The 26,039-nt window shown below is 43.2% G+C and overlaps 1 protein-coding gene and 1 long non-coding RNA gene across 2 annotated transcripts in view; one reads left to right on the top strand and one right to left on the bottom strand.

Moving 5' to 3' along the window:
- LOC138301758 (cadherin-23-like) overlaps positions 1-26,039 on the top strand; it is a 1,629,754-nt gene that overhangs the window by 436,222 nt on the left and 1,167,493 nt on the right. The window lies entirely within an intron of this gene.
- Positions 24,977-26,039, bottom strand: part of LOC138300793 (uncharacterized) — a 120,893-nt gene continuing 119,830 nt past the window's right edge. Inside the window, exon 3 of the long non-coding RNA XR_011205007.1 lies at positions 24,977-25,010. This is a non-coding gene — a long non-coding RNA (uncharacterized lncRNA). The remainder of the gene's footprint in view (positions 25,011-26,039) is intronic.

Genomic DNA, 26,039 nt, shown 5'->3' with positions numbered 1-26,039 from the left:
ATGCCTGTAATGTGTGTGAAAGGCCTAGGTAAGGAAAATGATGTCATGATACTTAAATTGCGCTAAATGTACCTCTTGTTACTTTACTAATTTGGAATTAAAATCAGAGGTTGAAGTCCATGACCACTCCAAGGTTTGTCACTTCAGTTGATATGGTTGGCAGTTCTCTCATTTCCTGAAGTCAGGATGGTATGGGATTTTGATGTTGAAAGTATTCACAAGTGCGTATTTCAGATTTTGAGGCGTTAAGTTGCAGATTATTTGTTTATCATCCATTTTTAACTGCCAATAACCATTCACCATCTCCTGATGAATGGGTGATCCAGTTTTAAGATAGCCTGGGTGCTGTCAGCTTAGTTGTAATCCAAGAGTTTAGAGAAGTTTGCAAGATCTGGAAGGAGCCTACCTACTCATCAAATAGTACAGGGACTAGTGAGATGTGTACTTTAGAAGTGAAAAGTGAAGAGTTTAAATGAGGCAGCAAGATAATTCAGAATCTATACTTGAAGTACCATTTTAAAGTTTTGAGTGGTGTCCCTGAGAAACCATTGCTGATTAGCCTTGAGCCGCTATTTGGTTGTCTGCCAGGTAAAATGCTGCAGGTAGATCGAATAGAGTGGTAACTCCATCGGCATCAACAGAGGTATTGGGGTAACCTCGGATGGAGATAAGTGTGGAATAATGCCTTTTCAGTTCTGGATCCATTTTCTCTTTCAGAAAGAAGTCGGTTTTGTTGAATGAACGTTGAGATCTGGGAGTATGCTGGTATTCAATAAATGTTCCTTAGAAATGCAACTGGATTCATTTTAACACATAAATATTTTTGTGACTAATCCAATAAAATGTGGCAGCTGTTGCTGAGCACAGCTTCAGGTCATACTGGGAACTGGCATCAAGAATAGGGGAACTGGATGCAGGTTGTGCCTCAATGTCATGTTTGCTGGTCTTGCTGGACACACTAGCGCCTAACTGCTACCAGGTGTGGGCCCATGGGATGTCAAAAGAGCATAGCCAAATGTACTGTCCAGTGGGTAAAGAGAGGTGAGACTGGGCACCCCAAATAACATAGTCAGCAAATCCTACAGTAAGGCAACTGGGAGAGTGGTCACAGGGTCAGAATGTTGCCAAACGCCATGCCCTGTGGCTGGCAGATACTGGTAGCAAAGGATTTTGAATGTCTGAAAGTTGCAATTTGGATTTATGTTGAGAACAAAACTGGGTGAAAACTGTAACCAAAGTCCACAGCCTATCCCAGTTGCCTACTGGGAATGACTGTTAGTCCCCTGGGAAGAGGACTCACCAATGTACACAAGTCCTCACTACAGGTCAAGGCCGTCCCAGAAGAACACTGCACCACCATGGAACACCTTCACTTCCTGGTCCACTCCAACCACAACTGCTCCATCCGTGGCATCCTTGTGTACAGAACACCCGGCCCCTGCCCAGCTTTCATAGACAACGTCGTAGACATCCCTACCCCCCAGGCCTGGCGTCAGTCGACTACCTCCTCCTCAGCGACCTGAACTTCCACCTCGAGGACCGCACCGATCCAAACACCACCACTTTACTTGACAACCTCGCCGCCCTCAGCCTCAGACAGCTGGTCTCCACACCCACACACATCTCAGGACACACACTGGACCCCATCTTCACATCAAGCAACTGGATCACTATCAAGACCATCTCCATCCCAGACTGGACCGACCACCGCTGTATACACTTCACAATCACCGCACCAAGCAGCCGCACCTCCAGGACCCCCCGCAGGAAAAGGAACGAAATCACAAAACGAGCAAGTCACCTCATCGCTCACCAAATCCCTCCGAGGATGTCAACACAGCAGCGTGCAATCTCAATGCATGGATCATCGAATGCGCCGACTTTCTAGCCCCTCTCCGGCTGACATCGGCCAAACACGTACCTAAGAAAGCCAGCTGGTTCACCACCGAACTCCAAGAATCAAAGTGTACCCAAATCTGTGATTTTATTTTGCTCCCTGATGTTATTTAAATTGTGTAAAATGTGAACTGACAATACTGTTTGTAGGCAAGGTAATAATTTGCTCAGAATGGAAATCTTCAATAATGCTCTTCACAGGACCATACATAAGTTGTTTGACTCCCTTACTGTTGTTGCGGGTCATGGGTCATACTTCTGTCCTTGCATCCATCCTTTGTCTGCCCTAGGCGCTGCTGAAGGTGCTGTAGGGTGACTCATTAGATGTTCTTTAAGGCTGTGTGCCTTACCTATGCCAGTGCCAACATCATAAATAAGTACAATGGGGTCAGTTTTTCTCCATTAAAATCTCGGTCTGTGATGGGATGATTAATCAGAAATCTTCACATGCACTGTGTATGATGGAGACATTTATGTGAATGCATCTCAGCACCTGTTAAGCTCATTGATCTGTTGGTTGCAGCAGGTTGGGAGCTGCCCTGCCTGTTTCCTCCTCCCTAACTCTTCCATGGTGATATTAGTGCTTCGGGCCTTCCAGTGAGTGAGAAGATCAACAACATAGATGTCCTTGCATTTATCATGGAGATAACTTGCAAGAGAATGTGTCCTAAGCGTGCAAATTGCAGGGTCCTTGCTCCTCACTTGTGAATGAAAGTAGTGCTTGTCAACAAACTTGGATAACAACATCAACCTATTATAAGGCAAAGTAAAATATCCCCACAGCCATGAAGTGGTGTTAAATATAGTACAGTTTCTGAGCCAGCTTGTTCTCTGTGGCCTGCTAATTCTGCTGAGAGTCATCCAGCAATTGAAGCCTCACTCATTATGAAAATCATCATGGACAACATGTTATTCAGCTCTTATTTGAGTCCAGCCTTAGTGGCAAGTACCAGCTTGTGGCTCTGTCATTAATTAATGATGCTGAATATTAGGCATAAGTGAAATTTTGTAAATGACCTTTTGCGGAAATTATGTATAGAATCAAATAAATTACACATTCAGCATTTTTGCACTATTTTTTAGCAAGAAATGCATCCTCACATCTATATTGGACGCATGTTGTGCTGGAAAGTAGGAAAAAATCATGTAAGATGTGCAGAACAACCATCCATGTTTGGTTCATTTGCGATCTTCCCATGCTCCAAACATCAAATTTTTACCCGAAGTCTCGATTGTGTGATGTGAATAAAGGTATTATTTTGCCCATATCACATAATAATGTGAAATGCTAGAAATCAACAGTGGCGGCTCCTCCATTTGGGTGGAGGAGTGTTGCCCCCACCCCAGCAGCGGCAGCTGCAAAACCTTTACCAGAAAACCATCATAAACTTTGTTTATGATGGTTTTCTGGTAAAGGGGGCCGGCCACGGGGGTGACACGCACTGGGGTGGAGTGCACAGCACTCCCCCTAAGAGGGCATGTGTGTTTGGCCGGCCATCTCAGGCCAGCCAAACAGACATGCGCACAGGGCTCTCTCCAGCCTAGCAACACAGTTGCTGGGCTGGAGAGAGCCTGCACAGGCTCCCAGTCTGCCTGGGAGCATCCACCCTGGGCGCTCCCAGCCAATCCTGATGCTACTCTGAGCAGCGTACGGATTGGCGCAGGGCAGGCTGGGAGCCTGTCGCTGCAGTGCCAGCAAGGAAGCAGCAGAGCGCGGCGTCGGAGAAGGTAAGTGTTTTTTTAGTTATATGGTTATGGTTAATTTCCTTCCTATCCCACTACCCCCCCCCGCGTGCTGCCCCACCCCTCCTTAGAACGCGAGCCGCTATTGGTAATTACATGAGATTACGGCAACAGAAACAAAATTTCCTCAGTCCTACTGAATACCTTTCACTTCATGTCAACTCCTGCCTCCCATCACCTCGACCTTCCGGCCAGTTTTGAAATTGCCAAGCAAGGTATGAATAGTTGTTTAAATTCATGTGGAAGCAGAACTGAACATCGGCTGAATTTTTCCGACTAGTAATCAATACTGCTGAAGATATTTGTAACAGGCACTCATCTACCCGACAGTTTTCCGAAGCACCATCTTTTATTTCCATCATGAAACGATATGATCAGGAAAATTGTTGCACACTCAGAGGTCCCCCTAATTTGTCCTTTTTGATGTCATGACAATTTGGGTATGGGACTTTCCGAAAGTCAAGGTGTGATGGTTCCTAACTGAACAAACACAAGTTAGACCTGTCTCACTTCTAATGAAAATATTGGTTATAAGTTCATAGGTTCTTGCAGTGGTATATGCTTGACTCGATTGTCTCACGAAGGTTTCAAGTGCTAGTACTCCGCCGTTGAGAGTGAACCCCTAAGCTGTCTTTGCCAGTGAGAAGACGTATTCATGCTTTGTACATGTCCATAATAACGATTTTAGACCCTAACATATAACTCCCATGTTATATTACATCCTAATAAACACTCCTTCGTCTGTGGTTGTAAGACGTAATTAGTTTACTGGAACTGTGCTTTCATTCTAGCCAGAGAGTAGAAATCTGTGAAGAAACTGTTTTGTATTAATTTGTCTATCCTTTCCGGGAAACAGTTGTGGATTTAAGAAAGTAAGGGGGTGATGTAAGAGCCCCTAGTGCCTCATTGTGCCACATAATCACCATTTTTTTCTACGCTAATGTGGCCCAACAAGGCCAAAATCGCCTTGCAAAATTTATGCCAACGCCAAGTATAATGTACGCAAAAGGGGGGGAAGGGCGCAAAGAAATCTAACAGATTTCTTTTTGTCATTTTTTCTGCACTTTTAACACCTGCTCAGAGCAGGCTTTAAAAGGAGGCACACCATTGTTTACATTGGGCCTCAATGGGCTTTGCAGGATTAGTATCAACATTTTTGACACTAGTTCCCTAACTACCGCTATGGTGCGCCGTATCTTAGATATAGCGCACACATGGTGGCGTTAGTGGAGGAGCTAAGGGACGCAAGAAAAGTGGCGCTGCACCAGGTGCAGCACCACTTTTATTAAATCTGGCCTTAAATCATTAAGAAATTGTAGTTCTTTTAGTTGAAGGTGTCTCTTCAGTATATTTTTTCCCACACAACAGTAATATAACCTGATATTTGTGTTTATAGTTTTATTATCTGCAGTTATTCTCATCTGAAGAACAAGGAGAGAAGAGGGTAAAAGCAAAGTTAATCGAGGGAATAAGTAAACGTCTTTAAAATGTCCGTTTGGAAATAGGCAGAGAAGGAACAGAAACCATCAATTAAAAGAGATATTAGACAACGAACTTTAGGATTATAGAGTGATGACAAAGCATGGAGTTTACTTACTTATGTTGCGTTTTCACTATCTTATCTCACATATTTGTTGAATTAAGTTTCCAGAACACTGCTTTTACATCATTTAGAAACGTTTTATGACGTAAAACTGACTATACTACACCAGTGCAGCATAGCAAATCAGTTCTGTCACGGGTAGCAGAAAGCTTGTAAACCCCAAGACCTGTGTACTGAGGTGCTTCTACCTCACTAACACCGCCTACATGTTTTTATAAAGAAATACTTGGAAAATATATTAAGACCGTGCAAAGAGTGGAATCGGAGCACTGAAGCAAATATTTTGAGAAGGAGTCCGTTCTGCCTTTGAAAGGTAATGTGGGTAATTCTTTCGCATAATGTTCCTAATTAAAAGAAAAGAAGGACTTAAAAGCGTAAAAGTTTTATTAGGAAGCAGATTCTTAACACAAATCATTGTTTAAGCAATCCACGATGTTGTTTTACATATGTATAATGAATAAGTATGTCAATAGAGAGTAATTAGGATTTATATAGTCAGGCTGAGATGTTCTGAACTCTAATCTACCCTCAACAAATTGTGAAGAATACATTTTTCACTTATTTGTGAAAAGCTCATTTTGCGGGTATGCATTGACATGTTCCTGCATTTTTGGGAGCTCTGCACGCGGACAAATGTTTTTATCAGACAGCAGCCATTGAGCTTGGATTGTGCCCTGCATACACATAGAGCATTTCAGTGCTGACACATTGAGAAGCCTAGGCCCCCCTATGGAGCAGTATTGTTCCTGGCAGTGGCAAAGGGATGATGGGTAGAGTGGGGCATGGGAGATCAAGTTGGTACATGTGCTGACCCTCTCAGCATCAGCATGCATGAAAGACATTTTTGATGGTCAGAGTCCAGTCAGACTTAGCACGACTTGGCAAATAACTGCACGTCATGACTAATCCTATTTGGATCCTGGTGTGAATTTGCCAGCCTTCAATGAAGAGGCCATCTTGGATTGCAAACAACTAAAATTAAGTGAATTTGAGGCTTTACAGTTAATATTTGAAAGAATGAGGATCACTTTATGTTGGGTGAAAGCGCCCCCTGCATGTTAAACACGTGTCTACTCTGTCCTGCATGACCAGACTCCATGTTACACTAGAATCTTGATGTTTATTGTCCCACCATGCATGTTAATCTAACATATGCATTGAGGCCTAAGCCTGTCCACATTAATTCAAAGACACAGAACTTGTTCATGGAATGGATCACCTACTGTCCATGTTCTGAGCTTCTGAAATGAAGAGGTGGTCATAGTATTTCAATTTGTTCTAGCATATTAATATTGAATGGGTATTTTTCTGTGTCAAGCTGATTGTAGCCTAGCGACTCCACCAGTGAAACCTTTGGATTACATCTGACATCCAGAAACTTGCACTGACACTCCATGTAGAGTGTATGTATGTAAGGTGTGGATGGTATCAAAACTCCATGATGTGGAGAGAATCTGGTTGTTGGGACCAGGTGAATCGATTTTGGATAGCCCCTGGTTTGACATGGCACACGTTGGAGAATGGGATGCTGCTTACCCAGAGGTGGAAACATATGGTCTTCGTTTTTGGAACAGAAGAGCAGAGACACAGACACAGGAGTAAGGGAAGATGGAGACAGGGTTACTCTTAGATATCACACGAGGACCATTTATCAGGGCATTGGTAATCAGTCCTTCCTAAGCTCTGCCTGATGGTTGACTGTTGGAGAGAGTGGTGAGTCAGCTGATTCTGTTGTTAAGTGTGACTAAATTACGAAGCAGAAAGGGCATAATTGAGAGAAGTGATACAGAAAATAATTTTCCCTCTTTCATGCCTCCTCTGCCCTCTTAAAGATACACAACTGCAACCGATTTTTACATGAAATGTCTACTCTACCAGTAACCAAAAGGTGAAAGGTCTTCTTGCCAGGCCAACTACGTTCAGAGACTGTTAAAACACATATCTGCACTGGGCCATTAAAAAGTGCCTGTCCTTAGTTAAGGCTTAGAACTTTGTTTATGAAGGTAACAGCTTGTGCCTTTGAACACACTTTACAGATGTTGCTTCTTAATTTCTAATGAAATTCTTGTCACATTGCTTATAATATCCTTTATACCGAAACACCTCCCAGAGAGCGTGTTGAGGATGGCAGCTGGCATTCTCTTTTGGAGCTACACCTACCAACTATGAACCCCAACAGTTCGAGTTACAATGCAAAAGAGTATTAAAGGGCTTAATTTGTACCTTTAGTTGAGGATGGTGGGCACCAAAACTCATCTTTGCGGACTAGGACTTTTTTTTATCATCAGACTTTGGGCAAGAGAGAGACAGGTAGAAAGGAGAGAAAAGAAAAGAGAAAGGGGAGGTTAGGAAAACAGTGACAAATAGAGAAACCAGGATTGTAAATTAACCTGCAAGAGTGAAGTAAAAAAGGCAGAAATTAGTTTTAACTACAGGAGACAATTTAACACATCACTGATACAAATCAAAGCGTAAGTGTTCCATAGTCTCTCTCCTAAGTGATATATTATCATATACACTTATTGACTTATTTTTAAAGAAGTTTCATTATTATCAATGTGTTCGACCTGGCAGCCTTAGGGTGGTCTTCCCCCAAAAGTTTTGCCCGCCTTCCTCCGTTTCTGAATTCCTTTTTGTTGGCTTTAGGACTCTGTGCTCTTTACCACTGCTAACCAGTGCTAAAGTGCCTGTCCGTTTCTCCCTAAAAATGGTAAAATTGGCTCATACCCAATTGGTATATTTTAGTTACTTATCAGTACCTAGAAAAGTGCACTACAAATGCCAAAGGCTGGTAAATGAAATGGTTCCAGAGGGCCTGCAGCACTGATTGTGCCACCCACTTAAGTAACCCTTTAACCATGTTTCAGGTCTGCCATTGCAGAGTCTGTCTGTGCAGTTACACTGCCATGTCAACCAAGCAAGTCAAACCTCTTGCCAGACTTAAACCTTTCTTTTTTATACATATGCGTTATCCTTAAGGTTGTCCTTAAATGACTCACAGGGCAGGGTGCCATGTATTTAAAAGACAGAACATATATTTTTACGTTTTACATTTCCTGTTAGTGCAAACCACCCAGATTCGTTTTTCACTACTGCAAGGCCTATCTCTCCCATAGGATTACTTTATTACATTTTATATGTGTTATTCCTTATCTGCAAGAGATCAGTTTGCCAAGTTTGGTGTCTCCGAACCCACAATTTTAAATCACAATTTATGATGAAGTCAGATTTTAAATTGTAGTTCAGAAAATGCCTTTTGTTTTAAATGTTGGCACTTTCTTACTTTAGCCATGGTGCCTATGGCCTGCTCCAACACATGTCTGAGGTGGGGAGACAGCTGGACTTGTGCATTCCTTCTAGACAACCACACACAAAGGAACCTTGGGGGGACTGATAAGCCATCAACATCCTGATAGGCCATTCTGGGCAAGATGGGTGGGACGGACTGACACACCCAAAAGGGCAGTGCCTTGCCACATGTAAAGAGCTGCATACCCTCTGTAGTGGGTCTGGAGCCCTGACAGGAAGGGAGGGCCTCTGGGCACTTCAAAACTCCTTCTTTGAAGTCTCCTCCACTTTAGAGACACAACTAGGTCTAAGTACTGGACCTCTGACACCACCAACTTAGTACACTTCTTGACCTGTGGGTACTCTGCTAGGAAGAAGGAGTGCTGTGCTAGTACAAGGACTGCCACTCTATTGAACTGCTAGTCTGTTAGACGTCTGCTATGCTGAGCTGACCTGCTGCTCTCTTGCCTAGGAGTGAGAAGTAGTGGACCTGCATCTCTCAGTCCCAGAACCAAAGTGACTCTAAGGGCTTGCTGGCTTGCCTCCTGTACTGAAGTCCCAGGGACATCAAAGACTTCCATTCTATCTACAATCAGCACCTGGACTGTACTTGCTGCAAGTCTTGCTCTCCCAATAGGTGTCAACCCAGTTCAGGACCCTTCAAAATGAGCATAAAGTGCTGCATCTGCCAGAACCAGCGCATCACTGGTGTTGCACTGATTGGAACCAATGCATTGCCTACTGCGAGATCGGGATCGATGAATCACCACTGCTGTAGGGACCAGATGGACGCATTACACTAAGAAGTGCTGCATCTGCCCGGAACCACTGCTTCGGAATCAACCTATCGCCGCCACTGCATAGAGAAGATGAACGCATCGCCCCTCCAGTGTGGACTGACCTGGCACATCACATTCGGGACCGACGCACTCAGAACCAGTGCATCACACTCAGAACCGATGCATCATCGGCAATGCATGGAGAATTCTGGCCCAACCCCACAACTGCTTGGGGATTATCGACGCATCTCGTGCTGCAACAAGGATTAAGGTACTGTTGCTTAGTGGGCCCTAAATGGATCCTGTAGCCAGCCTGCATTCCATCACAGATAGCACAGTCACTTGTCTGTAAAGAGAGCTTACACAACCTTACCATTATAAAATTATCTGAATCACATAACTCAGTAACCAAATTTGCATCTTTTCAAGTTTGAAAACAAAAAGTACTGAACATGGATCATGGGCCCTCATTACAAGTGGTATGGCTGGGGATGTTCAAAATTTGATACCATGAAAGTCAGAATTTAAAAGGTGCAATAATTATTACCTGTTAGAAGTTTTACAATGGGACATAGAATGTGGATTTTGGTACTTTGTGCATCAAAATATGTATGTACCAATATTTACTGGACATTTTCCCCCAGGAAATTAGGACTGACTTGATGTGCCAAAATACAGATGTAGAAAATGGTAGGAATGCGGTATTTGTGTGCAGGGATTGGGTAAAAAAAAGCCTTGCTCATAATAAATAACATAGACCCCAATTCCCAAAAGAATGAGTAAATCTGCACCTGTATGAGGACACATACCTAGGGGTTCTGATTTACTGCACCGGGTGCCACTGACATTGTAAGCATTTTTGGTACCTCTGGCAATATATATATATTGGAGCCTCCTGTTTGGAACAACTTTAGATTTATTACCCCTTTTTGACTCATTGTGATACCAAACAGTATTGAGATATATGCTAAACATTCAGAAACTGGTAAAAGCAAACACAGCCAAAAGGGCAAGCCGGCTGGTGTTTGTCAGCTAAATACTACCACAATAAACCTACAGCTAGCCTTGATAAAGCCATTCCTTTTTGGGTTTTGATCCATATTTCTTTACTTGTAACATTTTATGTGGCATTCATTGTCTAACTATCTTGTTATTCCCAATGTACAAAAGTCATGCTGAGGGTGACATGTTGGAGGTATAGTGGACTAGTGCATAGTATTAAAATAAAACGTATGCATATAGCACTTGAAATTATAGCTTCAGTTGCTCAATATTTGAAATTAAAAATAAAATTATCTTCACAACTGGTGTTCTTCCTGAAACCGTGAAAATCAAAGCACTGCTCTGAGGATTTTCACCATTCATTGGTTAAGATTTAATACCTTTCCTAATTTCTCTTCCACTGCTTTGGAACTTTTCTCCTTGTTCATGTATGCATTTGAGTGGTTAAACCGTTATCTGTGACTGTGCTTTATAAGAGACATTGGATGGGTAGGATACAGAATATGAACGGAGACATAAGGAGAACCGTATAGCAAGAGACATGAGGAAGAGAGAGAAGGGAGTAGATATGCAGATTATGTAGAAAGATAAATGAGTTACGAACAGAAGTAAAGTAAGCAGAGAAAGGTGAGGTAGCTACAAGGAAAGATAAAGAGAGGTAGATGTAGGCAGGGAAAGATACGTAGTGAAATAAGTAAAGTTTTAAAGTGGGCTAGAGAGGCAGTGGGCGAGAGAGCTAGGATGAATGAAGCAAAAAGCGATGCAGATCAGAATAATGCAATACAGGTGTGGTAGAAGGAGGTAATGCAGAAAAAAAGGTGAATTAGAGTGGTAAAGGCAGTGAAAGACAGACAGAAAAAACTTGTAAAAAAACAAGTAGATGAAAAGTCAAGAGAGAAAGAAAAATTGGTTATAGAAACAGGCCTGGTAGCGAGACTAGTGAGGAAGAGAGACAGGTAGAGAAGAAGGTAGAGGATAGAGAGAGAAATGTGGGTAGAGCAAAAAGAGGACGTTAAGAAAGATACATGACAAAGAGAGATAACGTTTAAACACGGGTAAAGAGTTATCAGAGGAAAAGATAGTGAGGAAGCTAAATAAATGAAAGAAGTTGAGGGTGCTGGTAGAGGGATGAGATGAAATGGAGAAAGAGGTCGGAAGTAAGTTATGTGTGTTGTGTGTGAGAGATAGAGTCATAGAGAGGTTAGAGTCGATGATGGAGTATGAGTGGTAGAGGTAGAGAGACATAGGTAGTATAAAAGGGGTAGGAGCACCGAGCAGAGGTGGAATGAGAGAAAGGGGTGGTGAAGTAGTGAACTAATAGTGGGTTAACTTGAGAGGTTGGGTAGTGCTAGAGCAAGTGGGAGATGAGGTAGTAAGAATGATGTGAGGTAGAGAAACACATGAAGCAGAGAGAGAAAGAAAGTGCTGAGGTAGAGCAAGGGTTGTGAGAAAGAGGTAGATGTAGGGTAATAGAAACATGGAAATAGAAGGGCAACATAAAGATAGAGATGCATTCGCCCAAGAAGTGAAGCCGATGAAGCAGAAGTAAAGGCAGGTCAGACGGAAAAGTGCAGTGAGTTACAGAGCGAGGAATGAGGTAACGAGGACTGCGGTAAAGCCCGGGACTGAGCGTGTTAGAAAAAGAAAGGGTTCATGAATGAAAAGCAGAACCAGCTGAAGCATTTTGAGGTATATTTAGAGAGAGGTGAGGGAGAAGAGGTGAGGTGAGAGCTAGAGAGAATAAAGCTACACAGAAAAGTAGAGATGGAGAGCTTGATTGAGAGGACTCAGGTACAAGAGGTAAGGTGAAGTAAGGAAAGAGAAATGAAAGAGAGGGGTTATTTTTCAATTTAATTGCCACCGAATGCATGTGAGTGTTAGGGTTAAGGTTGTGCAGGCCAGACATGAATCCCAAGGGACACTCTTATTATTTATTTAGTGCAAAACAGTGTAACAAAATATTGCTGTACTGCAGTGCTCAGGAGTGTAATGCAGAGCAATATTTATTCAAAAATATCCTGTTGCTGTTTACCACTTGTGCACAAGCAGGCTGCCGAGCCCCATGCACAACCTTTGCACAATGATGCTGTGGTGTGCGCATGCTGTCTAGCATAGAATTTGTACTGAAAGAATATTGTTGCAGCACAAAATCTGACTATTCTTCAATAGTTAACACATTGTAAGTGTGCTGTACAATTTAGCACAAGTGCACTGTGTGGTATGTTTGGAGAAATTAAAAAACTTCTTCATGTTTGCCGTTGTTTTAATAAGCCGTTATTTCTTTTTATCCAAAACCCGATCTTAGTAGATGAGGTTTTGTATCAAGCTAATTTGCCCACCGTACACCCAAGTAATGCCTCTTGACGAAAAGTGGTGCAAAGCAGTGCACACCATTCTGCACCTTTGCAGCACAAAATATTTTTTGTGCTGGGAAGTAACTAACCTTGCAAGCGTTTGCACTGTTTACCATTTATTTGTGTGACTTTACCTCACGCCAAACCCTTAGAAAATCTGGCCCTGAGTTTTAGTTAAGCATGCTTAAATTAGAACAATATGCCAAATTTTATGAGCATAATTTTTATAGCAGGAATTTTTACTTTCTCATTTTCACTACCAAGGGGGCCCTTGGAAGGTGAGAGGCCCTAGGCAATTGCCCACTTTGCCCTTGCCTCAAACAGTTCTCTGCCATGTGCAGGTTTGCAGATGTACTACTAGTAATGTCATGTGACATAACATCCAGGTCCCTATTCCCCCTGCATATTTTATTGTAGAGCAGAGATTTAGACACAGGGCAAATAGAGCCCACTTGGCAAATTATAATTTTTTTGTCAGTGAGAAAACTACTTTTCTAAATTGAAAAAGCTTTTCTACTATGTCCCAAATAAGTCTGTGCGTGATCTCTTCCCCTTCTATTGTGCAATAGGAATTATTATGTCGACTGGCAGAAACAAATCGCCTAACGTTTTCAAAGCAGGAAAAGGCCACTGTGATTTTAAGACCGACCACGAACATACTACTGAGTCTGCGCTCCCAGGTTTACAAGGCTAACTAGGCCTTGATACGCCCACATCGCAGACCTTGTGTGTATTGCATGTTTTTCGCACTGAAGGAGAAGGAATCCACATTAGTAAAACCAACAATGCTTGCCGGAAGTCCGTTTGTGAATTCCTGGCAGGTGTAAGTAAGGCATTTTCAGCCGTGTACATATGTTCGCTGCTGAAAATACCCTTGGTGAATTGGGCCCTTAGATATTACTTTCAGAGTTTGTATGCTGTGGGTGAAGGGTTTAAGTTTCTAATTTGTGGGTATTGTTGTAATGTGCAAAATGTGTGGTGTCATGTAGGTGAGGTGTAATCTTTATTTCCAAAGGGACTCTGAGTGAACTATTATGCATCTGCAAGGCAATTTATAGAGGTATCTCAGTGGGTATCATATCATATCATGAAGAGGTTCTTAGAACCCTACAAGACTTAATTGTTTCAAGACACTGGCCACCAATACCTCTCCTAGGCACTGGACTGTAAGTGTTAAAAAAAAGCAAAGTTGCGTAACACAAAATTTCAAGGTATTTCCTGTAGGGAAAATTGGAAAATTACATACATTTCCATTGACATAACTACAGTTTAGCTCAAGCATAACTGAAAGATGTGCACTGCCACAGTGGCAAGAAGGAGAGGCCAAAGACATTTGCCACTCTCTTGGCTCGGGTAATTACATTAATGGCTACCTGGTAATTTGCCACTGACTCTTATATGTAAGATTCAAACCCTCTTCCGGTGTGTAAAGCTCTGACCAAAATTATGAAACTGGACTCAGTGGTGTGATAAACAGAAGTGCTAAATACATATGTTCCTGCGTTGCTGATGACATTTCAGGTCCCTGTAAAGGAATGCTCTGTTTTAGGAATATATTACATAGCTTTATGAATTTTATCATTGTGTTAAGCCACACCACATACAATCTGATAGAGACTTCTCGTTGCAGATTTCTTACCTTAGAATGTTGCCCAGGTGCCAGACTGGATCTGGAGATATGTCATCGAGCAGAGCCCCTGTGCACCTTCAGGTGGCATCGGTCAACTCCGAGATAGTCATTGGCGTTGTGGTTGCTGTGATGATGTCACAGTAGCATATTGGAGCCACCCCGTCGTACTGACTTTAGTTCTTTTCTTTCCGCGTTAGCCTACACGTAGATCCGGGAGAAGAGCTACCGCTGTTCATTTTTCGACTACTGCAACACTGTTGACAATTACTTTTTGACAAGTTTGGATGCGTCGAGGGATGACCCGGAAGCCCGGTTTTACACCCTGTGACTCCTGTCACCGAATGATGTCGGTGCCAGATCCACATCTTGTCTGCCTTTGGTGTCTAGGGCGCGACCACAACACAAAGTCGAGCTCTGAGTGTCGGGCCATGAACCCGAAGACTTTGAAGGAGCGGTCCCTAATGCTCATTGAGGCCAGGTGCTTAACTCCGCATTGCTCCCTGTCTTGTTCAAGAGGAAGGTCACAAGACCGCTCATGGAGTCATCATCAATCCTCCTCGTCCCATTCTAAGTCCTCTGGATGATTGGGTCACATGAAGAAGAAGTCAAAGCAGGCCAAATGTTCTTCGACTTCACCCTGTCGCTCGGACGAGGTGACACCAGAAGAGGGTCAATGCTCTAGGCTTCCATCTTTGGAGCCTGCGTCTGGGTCGGCTCCATGCCTTCTCGACTTTCTGGGAGCCAGTGCCACCCCAGCCCAATTGAAGAAGTTCTATGAGGCCGTGCACCTCATCTTTGGGCAGACTGACCCTTCCACGGCTAGTTTCTGCCTCGGCTCTGGGGGACACCTCCAGATCTGCTTTTGGATCTGTACCCATGCGGGTTGTGCCAACGCAACCTTTCCTGGCTTTGGGACAGATGTCAGTTGGGCCCAGAATTGTCATTGATCCTAAACTTATCCCCGATGACCCCAAGCTGGACCGGCACGCTCAACGCGATTCCATTTTCTATGGGCTCTCCTGCGGCCAGGGCAGATCCTGACCCTTCTTGCTATGGGTATGGATATGGGGATAGTGTACAGGGATCACTGAACCCTTTAAAATACCAGCTTGAACCTGACATGCGCTGGGTTCAGGATTTGGGTGACGCCAGCTGACTAGATACCTCTGCTAATGCTGCCATGCTTTCTCCCCATATTGTGGCTACGGAGGAGGGAGCTTCATACTCCATGGTGGTAAAAAAGGCTGCTGTGGTTTTGGACCTTGAGCTTCCTTCTGTGGAGGTCAGGACTAACCTCTCAACTGAGGCGCGTCAGCCTGGGGCTCCCAGTTCGGAACCCCTCCTATCCTTTAACGAAGCCCGTACAGACATCCTACCAGGTACCGGGTCCAATCCTAGCACAGGGGCTCTTGTGAATGGCCGAACCAAAATTCCTGACCCAACATCCTATGCCTGAGAGACTTGTGATCCTGGCTTCTTCTTCTTCTGGCGCATTTCCCTTCTGCTCCCCCAGATAGGGAATAAAAAGTTTGGATAACTTTGGGAAGAAACTGTTTTCTTCTGCCAGTCTAGTGCTGCGGTCCATGAACACCGCATGCCTTTTGGACCAATACTCCCATACTCTCTAGGATACAGTTGTGCAGGTGCTGCCTCGTGTCCCGGAGGAGGCCCGGGCAATCTCCCCCAAGCAGTTACTGATGGGAGAGATGCAGAAAAGGTCATGATTCATTATGGACTGGATACAACCGACTCACTAGATAGAAAGGTTGCATCGACAGTGGCCTTGAGGTGCCATGCCTGAGGACATCTGGCTTTTCAGGGGATGCCCAGCAATCACTAATGGACGTGCCCTTTGAGGGCATCCATCTCTTCTGAGAGAAAGCGGACTCAGCACTTGAGCGCCTTAAGGATTCCCGGGCTATGGATTGGTCCCGTGGCCTCGTAGCTGCTCCTCATCCTCCACAGTCTGCTTTTGCCCCTTTCATGGCTACGAAAGAGGCACCCAGCTGCGTCTATTTCCACCTGGCCACCTAGCCGCGCATGCTTCACACCCTCTGTGCAGCCGTGGACATGGGATCCCATGTGCTCGTGGATCAGGGAGCCAGTGGTCCACCCTGTCCACCCCCACCCCCTCTACTCTCTCCAAGCCTTCCTACTCCAATGGGACACCCTGGAGTAGTTGTCCACAGGATCCGCCATCACCTGCCCTACTGGGAATCCATCACCACAGACAGGTGGGTGTTGCAAATTGTCCAAAGGGGCTCCTCCCTCCCCTCCTACACTGCCACCATCATACGATCATCTGTCAAAGGATCATTTGGCCCATCTCCACGAGGAAGTCACAGCGCTCTTGGCCAAGCGATCCATAGAGAGAGTCCCTGTGCCAGAATTAGGTTGTGGTTGTTGTTCCCGCTACTTTCTGGTGCCCAAAAAGGACAAGAGCATATGCCCTATCTTAAATCTCCGGTCCCTCAATCTCTTCCTCAAAAAGGAGAAGTTCAAGATGCTAACTCTAGCATAGTTCCTGTCTGCCCTGGACACTGGAGGCTAAATGGTAGCATTGGGCTTACAGGATGCCTATTTCCACATTCCCGTCCTGCTGACCCACAGACGTTACTTGTGAATCGTGCAAGGTCATGAGCACTTTTAGTTCACCGTGCTCCCCTTTGGCCTTACCAGCACCCCTCGGATGTTCTCAAAAGTGATATTAGTGGTTGCAGCTCATCTGCGCATGTTAGGGGTTTCAGTCTTCCCCTACCTCAATGACTGGCTGCTAAAGGCGAACTCACCCCAGGCTGTCGTCTCCCACCTCCAGACTACGGCGAACCTCCTGCATTCACTGGGGTCACTATAAATGTGCCTAAGTCACACGTGACTCCCTCTCAGATGCTGCCTTTCATCTGAGCTGTTCTGGACACAGTGCAGTTTCAGGCTTATCCTCCAGAGAATTGAGTCCAGGATATTTGGGCTATGATTCTGATGTTTCAGCCTCTATCCTAGATTTTGGTGAGAATGACCCTGAGGCTGCTGGGCCTCATGTCCTCCTGCATCCTGCTGGTGCAACATGCCAGATGGCATATGCGGGCTCTGCAGTGAGACCTGATATTCTAGTAAGCGTAGCCTCAAGATACTCTCTCCGACATGGTCCAGATCTTTGAGGGGAATGCACTAGATCTGCAGACGTGGCTGTCGAATCCAGATTGGGTCAGCAGCAGATCTCTCTCCCTTTCCCAACCAGATCTCACAGTAGTGCAGATGCGTCGTTCCTGGGATGGGGCGGCCACATGGGAAAGGCGGAGATCAGATGCCTTTGGTTTCTGGCGGAGTCTGGGCTCCATATCAAACTTTTGGAGCTCTGAGCAATCCAACTTGCATTGACAGCATTGCTTCAATTTCTCAAAGGGAAAGTGGTGCAGGCGTTCACCGGCAACACCACCACCATGTGGTACTCCAACAAGCAGGGCAGAGTGGGGTTGTGGACCCTCTGTCAAGAGGCTCTTCACCTCTGGACATGGCTGGAATGTCAGGGCATTTCCCTGGTGGTTCAACATCTGGCGGGCTCCCTGTACGCCAGAGCAGCCGAACTCAGCCATTGATGCATATTCAATCATGAATAGTGTCTCCATCCAAAGGTGGCGCAGGGTCTCTTTCACCAGTGGGGAGAGCCTTAGTTAAATCTGTTCACCTCCCCAGAAAACATGCAGTGTCAGCTGTTTTGCACATTGAAGTTTCCCAGGCGGCACTTACTCGGCAACACTTTTCATCACAAGGAGAGCTCAGGCCTCTTGTACACCTTCCCGCTAATACCACTTCTGCCCAGAGTTCTGAAGAAGATCAGGCACGACCGGGCCCAAGAAATCCTGGTGGGAGGATCTTCTCTTACTGGAGCAGGGGAAGGTCCTTTACCCACACCTGTCCAGTCTCCACCTCCTTGTGAGGAGATTGAGCGGCGGCAGTTGACAGCTTTAGGACCTCCCGCCCTTAGTCTGTGATGTTATCATGGCAGGCAGGTGTCTCTACAAAACAGTAGACACCTGTCATTGGAACAACTTTGTGGCATGGTTTATCAACAAATCTGTTGATCCCCTTTCTGCACCTCTCTCAGAGGTTCTCCTCTTTATTCTTTCTCTCTCCCAACAGGGCCCTGCTCTTGGCACCCTTCACAAATTATTTATCTGCCGTCTCTGCCATTTTAAAGGCTGCCAGACCAAACTTCTCAATTCAAATCTCCAATTGTTGGGAGGTGTCAGAAGATTACCCGTAAAATCAAACTTCCACAGGAGCAGATGCCTTTCACCCAACTCCCTCCAATAGATGCATGCTCAGACTTTAACTGATTATCTGAATCCTGCATTCACTAGTTGGAAAGGGGAATGGGAATAGAAAAAGAGAGACCGCCTCCAGCTCCAACCTGTGTTTCCCACTTGAAGATAGGATATTCAGTGTGTGTCTCTGAAAAACCTGCACCTTTCTTCTTATTGGGATTTCTTTAAAGGAAGGACCTGCAGTCAGGTGATAAGAGCATAGATAAGTACATTCCTATTGCGCATTCAACTGTTCAGCCATTCACATTCACCCAATTCTATTGTTCTCCTGACCTGGATCTTTTGAGAGACAACCCTCTCTCTAAGAGAACAATGTTAACTAAATATCTTCTTTTCTCCAGGAGTCAGAGGTTTCCAAGGTTCTCTGGAGAACAGTTCAAAAGTTCACAAATATACAAACTACTAATGTATTTTGCTGGAAACGAAAACTCCTTCTCACGGTTCAGTTTTCTCAATCATAGTCTCTAGGAATTAGTGTGAGCACTGAGGTTTGTCTCTAAGACTAATAAGTCTCCAAAGCAAAGAGTTCTTAAATATATATATGTATATATATATATATTGGCAAGTCTGGAAATCATACAAAAGAATTCCTTACTGCAGATGCTTGAAGTTCTGTTAAGCCAAGACTAATTCTCCTCAGAAACCTGAGGTTCTTCAAAAGGGAAAAAGTACCTGGTGTGCACACCATAACAAGAAAAAGATTTATTTACTCAATACTGGAAGAATTCTCAATGAAACGAAGCGCCTTTAAGAACATTGCTCACTCTCCTCAGGATGACAGTTGAAGTGCAGGGCTCCCAGAGAGAAACAGCTGGAGGGAAACTTCAGCAAGAGACTAATGTAGAAACACTAGAGCTCTGACCTCACAAGGATTTGCGGCCATCGTCTTGAGTGGCAGTTAAACCTGAAGAACCTAGTTCTAAGAACAGCCTCCACAAGAGCCACCGGGAGTGAGGACGCCGCTGCAACCAACGTGGGTAAAAGAAAAAGAGGAATTGTTTTTGCTGAGGGAAGAACTTAACAATGCTGACAATAGTTTTCCTGACAACTTGGTCCCCACATACCTCATGTGTGCTCCTTTCGAGCCTCTTCACAACTGTCCCTTGTGGCTCTTGACCCTTAATACTGCCTTCTTGATTGCCATCACCTCTGCTCCCATAGTGAGTGAACTACCAACTCTCTCTTCAAAGCCACCAGTTCTAGTTGTCCATCCTGACAAAGTGGTGCTTCGTACCAGGGCTTCCTTCCTTCCCAAAGTGGTGACTTGTTCTTCACTTACCCAAATGCAGTTTGTGATGTTTTGGGCATCCTCCAATGCCATTCCTCACACCACACACACCTATTTCATCCAATTTAAAACATTAGTAGACCTAATTCCTCTTCTATCATTTTAATGTTGATGTGAAGCACCCAGATGGGACTTCACATCATCATCATAATCAAATTGTCTGTCACCAGTAAAAGTGTGCGTAGAACACAACTTAAGGACTTCAAGAAGTTTTGTGTACTTTTTCTAATTTAGCCAAATGGCAATACTTTTTCACTGAAGAAGTATTTGAAGAGACCATCTTCCTCAGGATTATATTTGTTTTTGTTTTTAAGTGACCCATAAAACTTTTTTGAGGGGAACTTCATAAAATCATATTTTGCCTGTCTTTCTTTAAAAATAATACAAACTAAGGATATGTTTATTCAGTTCCTTCTATTTTATAACACTTCACCCACTTTTTCTAACCTAAGTAAGTTAATGAGGCCTTCACAACTTTGCCACCCCCGCCCACCAGCACATGTGATTTTGTTAAATGAAATATTGGAATTGGTAGTAAACTGTTTTTTCAAGTGCCTACATAGTATCCATAATGAAGCCCACAATCACGTCTTTAAGAAACAGAGGTTGTGTGATTATAATTGAACCTATTCATTTTTTGACATTAGGTCAAATAAAGATTTACTCACGGACAAAATACTAGGGCAGGATTACGTGGATTGCATTGGTGTCAACTTGCACTAATTGTTGGAATGACTAAAAGATTAAAATAATTTTAAACTAGTATGTCAGTGTAATTGTTGTCTTTGAGTCTGTCAGGTAGTGTAAGTATCCGCACTATGTTTGACCGACATCAGTATAATCGAGGTCCACCCTTCCATGGATTAAGATAGCAGCCACCTAGTTGTTGGGCCATATTATCACAAAAGACTCTCCAAAACTGCTATATTTTCTGAGTATGGTAAGTGCTCCATCAGGAAAAATTGTATTTTGCCACATCCCTGCAGGGCATTTACAACACGGCCGGAGCCACACAGGCCATAAGCATACAAACATTACCACGCTTGCCCTGAACCACGCATGTGCCTGAATCACGCAAAAGCATGGTTAAGGCACCCATGCATTTGCGTGGTTCAGGAATACAGGAGGAACAGCAAGAAGAGGAATTTGACGGCCGGGTTAGTGGGGCTGGAGTGGGTGGAGGGATATTTATGGACAGGGTGAGGTAGGTTTTAGAGTTCAGGGCGGGGGTGGGGGGTGGGGGGTCGGGGTAGTTTTTAGAACAGGGTGAGGTATGTTTTAGGGTTCATGCCAGAGGGTGTTGGAATAGTTTTTAGGACAAGGCAGGATAGTTATAGCAAGTGAGCCCTTCATCCCTCCATAGCCCCCCTTTCACATACATGCATTTATTTTAAAGCGCTTCATTAATCCACTCAGCTGGCCACATTAAATATAGTTCTGTTCTTTACAGCAGGCATATTTACCCTCTACACTACTTTATGGCAAGTCTAAGCTGTTGCTAGCTAAAACTCCCATCTCCCATCTCTCCCTAGCAGGAATGTTCATTACAAGAAGTATTTTGATATTTTAATTGTTTCCTGAAGGATGGATGTACAAGGAATGTTTCAGCAGGTGCTTTTAAATTGCAAGTTTCGTAACTCATTTCTAAGCACAGTATCCCCAGGAGTTCATCCCAAAAATACAATTGAATTATTTAAAAAGAGAACAGTTATTGTCTAATTGGCAGTACTGCTATGTTTATTTTAAATGTAATACTGATTTAAAAACCTACTTTGTTGTGCATAAGATGTGCTGCTTACTAGGCAAAAAATGTATTTCCCAGAGTATCTCATGTAATTCTGTCCGCCCTGCTCCCAATGTCAGTATTTCCCTCCCACCTACGCTTCGCGCAGGACCCGCGAATTTCCGGAGCCGCCCAGGCACTAAGGTTAAAAAATGAATGAATTCACACTGCCGCACTTTTGAAATCCGCACGTAACTGCATATTTAATGGTAACCTGCCAAAGTGAGTAACTGCTAATTATGGAGTTTTAATTTACCACATTTCTACTAAGCCTTGGGGAACACTTCCCATTTAGTGCGCTCCTCCTTTATCCCTTTTTCCAGATGCGCATTATTGAGGAAGCTTCGGGGTTTTTTCATACACCTGAACCTGACATCTTCTATGGAGCTGATATTAACAACCACTCAGAGTGTAATCCGTGGGTATACTGTTGTGTTTTTTTAATTTAATGCTATGGCCCTACATGGGAATTCTCATGGTCTGGTACAGTGTCATACTTTTATGATGGAGGCAATTTCCCATAGGTTTCACACTTCTTCCAAATACATCAGAGAAGTATTAACTTTTCACTGTCAGTGCTTCTTTGCGGTTTTGCCAATCTGGCAAAAATGTTTGTGGAAACTCAATTTGTGAATATGTCGTACACATCGGAAAAAAATCAGCAAATGTTTTGGGTGTAGGAAACATTTCTGTAAATCTAGGTTGTTCTCAAGAGACGGGGCAACCACTAAAGATTCGAATGCTAGTTGGCCGTAAATGCACTTTTTATAACAGCCTGCTCTGCACCAAACTTTCTAAATACTCAAAATCAAGATGCATATTGCGGATGCTGTGCAGCATCAATAAACAAAAAAGAAGAGAACGAATGAAGATGCAGCTGTTGTTGCCGGTGACATTATTCTGTGGGTGTGTGAATGTGTTACCATGAATAAGCCTACACACGCATTAATACAGAATGGCGCAGGTGTAATAAAAGGGCTTTTATTGTAGTGAAGTGCCAGGCAGCTAATGAGAGTTACGGGATCCTTCAAAAATGCAGGTTAAAAAAATGGAAATGTCTGTGAAAGGGTATGGCAACAATGGGGGAGCAGATGGTGGGGAGCAAGAAGGAATGGACTGGGAGAAAAAATAAAAACAATTCTGGGTGTGGGAGAAGGAATAAAGGAGGAGAAAGCAGCACATGATGCAGAGAACCAGATGCATGGAGTCCAGGGAGAAGCACACCGGAGTGAGAACTAGAAAGTACATGCACTCTCATGAAGTACTTAGTGAAAAAGAAAAATGTAGTATCCTAAACGTGGGTAGTTGAATGATGGAAGTCAGTCAAAAAGATTGTATGAGGCTATGCTCCAGGGGAAGGACAGACACAAAAAGAGGAAGGAAAATGAAGTACAGCCATTGAATAAGAAGCAGGCAGATTAAAGTTACAATAAATTCAACCAATGGAAGCCGTTGGCGGGCTCTAGGCCCACTATAACTTCTTAGTATAGCCCACAAAACACAGACGGCTAAAAGCTGTCTAATAGGTGAGACCTAAAGTGCCATTTTGCAAGAGTTGGCCATTTCAAATATGGGTAAAGAATTGAAGCATTATAAACATAAATTATTAGTGCAAAACTGCAGCAGTAGCTTGGTTCTAGGATTTGCACAACACATAAAACTTGAGATTGTTCCATGATGTCAATAAATTCTCAGCATGCAAGTGACTGTTGAGTAAGATGGTAAATATGTTACTCAAGTCAGATTTCAAACGATTGCAGCATTTTAAGAAAATGTAACTGAAGTGATGTATGAATCATTGTAATTTAGGAGCTGAACATGTCTCTGATATTTAAATGTGAATTTTAGAACTCTATCCGGTCAGTCAGTACCTTGGCAAAAAATGTAGACATACAAGCTTGAGTTTTCCCACCTCACAAACAGTGCTTAATTTGAGCAATGGTTGTAGGTAGGTAGTGGGCACCAGTACTCTTTTTCATCAGAATTTGACCCAGAGAAAGACAGAGAAAAGGTGAAAACTGAGAAAGTAGAAAGAATGAAAGAAGAAGAAAGCAGTGAAATAAGGAGAAAGTAGGGATGAAATGAACCTCCAGGAGTGGAACATAGAGATAAATAGTGTGGGTGGCTGAAGAAAAAGGCAGCAGTCTGCGGCTGCAAACTCCTTAGAAAAACATTGGCCATGCACACTTAGTTTTATTTTCCAAATTAAGCACTGCTCACAGTGCAAATGCTTGATTTAGAGACGTGCTCTGAGAAACCATGGGACAACGTAGACTCTTCAGCGAGCAGAACTGAATTCAACCTGTGACAGCTATCCAGATTAGTATTGATTATTTGTTAATGGTGTTAAAAAAGGCCAACCTTGGCATTCAAATAGTAATTGAATCTGCTGTGTGAGTATCCTGCTGAATTCTTCATTCTGTGAAAACATTTATATTAGAACCCGCCTTCATGGTCTGTGTGTGCCAGATTCAGAAACGTTCATGTGGAGTATAAGCATTCTAAGATTTGTTTTGTTCGTCGGGCTACTGTCAATTAACACAACTCTTACACTTTGAATAACATTAATGTTTGTCAACATGTAACATAAAACTCCAAAAATACCTTGAAGGATCAATAAACAGATTTTGCTATGCTACCTTATGTTATTAACATTTTCTAAAACTCACAAATCATTCTGCGACCTTTTCCAGAACACACATATCACTCAAAGGGTCTGTTGTTGCTAGTGTTAGCGCTTTTCTCATGCACATTGGGGAACTGTAAAGCACTGTAAAGGACCAGGAGCAGTGTTAATCCCTTACGGATTTTGGTGTTTCACACCTGGGCTGGTTAAATGCATTCAATATTATGCAAACCACATTAGGCTCCAAAGAAATTACAGAGAATATTCTAGTATTAAACCATCAAGATTTATTAAACGTTATTGGTTTACAAGAAGCAAAACTCAGGTTAGCAGCAATTTATAATCAAAATAGGTATGCTTCAATTAATAGGCAATCAAATTAGATCAACTCTTATGAAGCAGAGGATGAACCGTCATGTGGTTCCCCTCAGCAAGTAAGACAAAGAGAAAGTCAGCCCTCTCTCTGAGGCAGCACAACATAAATCTCCTGCTCTGGTCCCCTGTTCTATTCTGCTCTAACCTGCTCTAAAACACACTTACTCTAATAATTTACCCAACTACACACAGTCCTCAAGGTACTGTTCAATCAGGTTACAGCAAAATGATACAAAATGATACAATTACATACTCAACAGGTTTCTCAAGTTTTCTCACAAAAATGTCTTCTCTCTGTGTCTTTCAAACTTACTCGATCTGTAACAAGATAAGTTAAACAACATCCAATGGTATCTGTTAAACAATATATATATATTTCTCTCACGGGAAAGAAGAATATGAAAGAAGAAAAATTACATTCTGTTTGATAACATTAGAACTCTATTGCTAAGGAATAAAATCTTCATGTGTCACAAAGAAAAGATGGCAATCAACATCAACATTAACTCAGTTTGGCATTTAGGTCTACATTAACTATGTTCAACTTAAACGTGAATAAACATAATTTCTCTCTACATTAGCACTGGTGTGACACTGCTGTCATGTAAAACATGTAATCAGTGCTTAATAAATTTGTAAAAAAACAAATGAATGCAGTGCCCTGAGCTCTGCTCAGCAGCCAATATCCAGTGAAGTTATATGCAGCAAGCCTAATACAAAGGCTATATGGCCTTAAATCCATCTCTTGCCTTTTTATTCAACTGCCAGACACCCCTCCCCCTGATCAAACTCTTGCAGGATCCTTCCTTCTTCCTTTGTGACATTCAATTCATTTGTTTTTCCCTCTCTTACTCTTGATACATGTTTGATGAGGAAAAATAAGTTCTCACCCAAAAATGAGTGCCAATGCCCAGCACCAGCAACCACAGGCTCAAATAAAACACTTCATTTAATTTAAAACTTCATCACTACGTAGGCCCACCCTCTCCAACACCAAATATCACCATCAAAATGGAGTGGTAGGGCTTTCTCCATTGCTAACACTAAATTATGGAACTCACTCCCCTTGTCCCTATGGTGTGTACCTAATTTCCTGAGAGTCAGAAAACACTTAATACCTGGGTCCAAGATGATTACAACAAACCTTCTACACAGTCTCAGTGAAGGTGTTTTTAGCACCTAGATATAGTGGGCACAGAGGATCTGAGATGCTTGTAGTTTGGACAGTATATGAAATGTAATGCAATACAAACAACCCATGACAGAGGAGACTAGGAGAAGCACAGGCCAGCTTTGCAGCCTAACACTGAATACTGCCAACAGCAACCAGACCCATTTTACCTTTTA

The sequence above is a fragment of the Pleurodeles waltl genome, chromosome 6 (assembly GCF_031143425.1).
Source record: "Pleurodeles waltl isolate 20211129_DDA chromosome 6, aPleWal1.hap1.20221129, whole genome shotgun sequence".
NCBI classification, from domain to species: Eukaryota; Metazoa; Chordata; class Amphibia; order Caudata; family Salamandridae; genus Pleurodeles; species Pleurodeles waltl.
The sequence above is the reverse complement of the archived record's forward strand: the minus strand, read 5'-3'. Positions and strand labels throughout refer to the sequence as shown.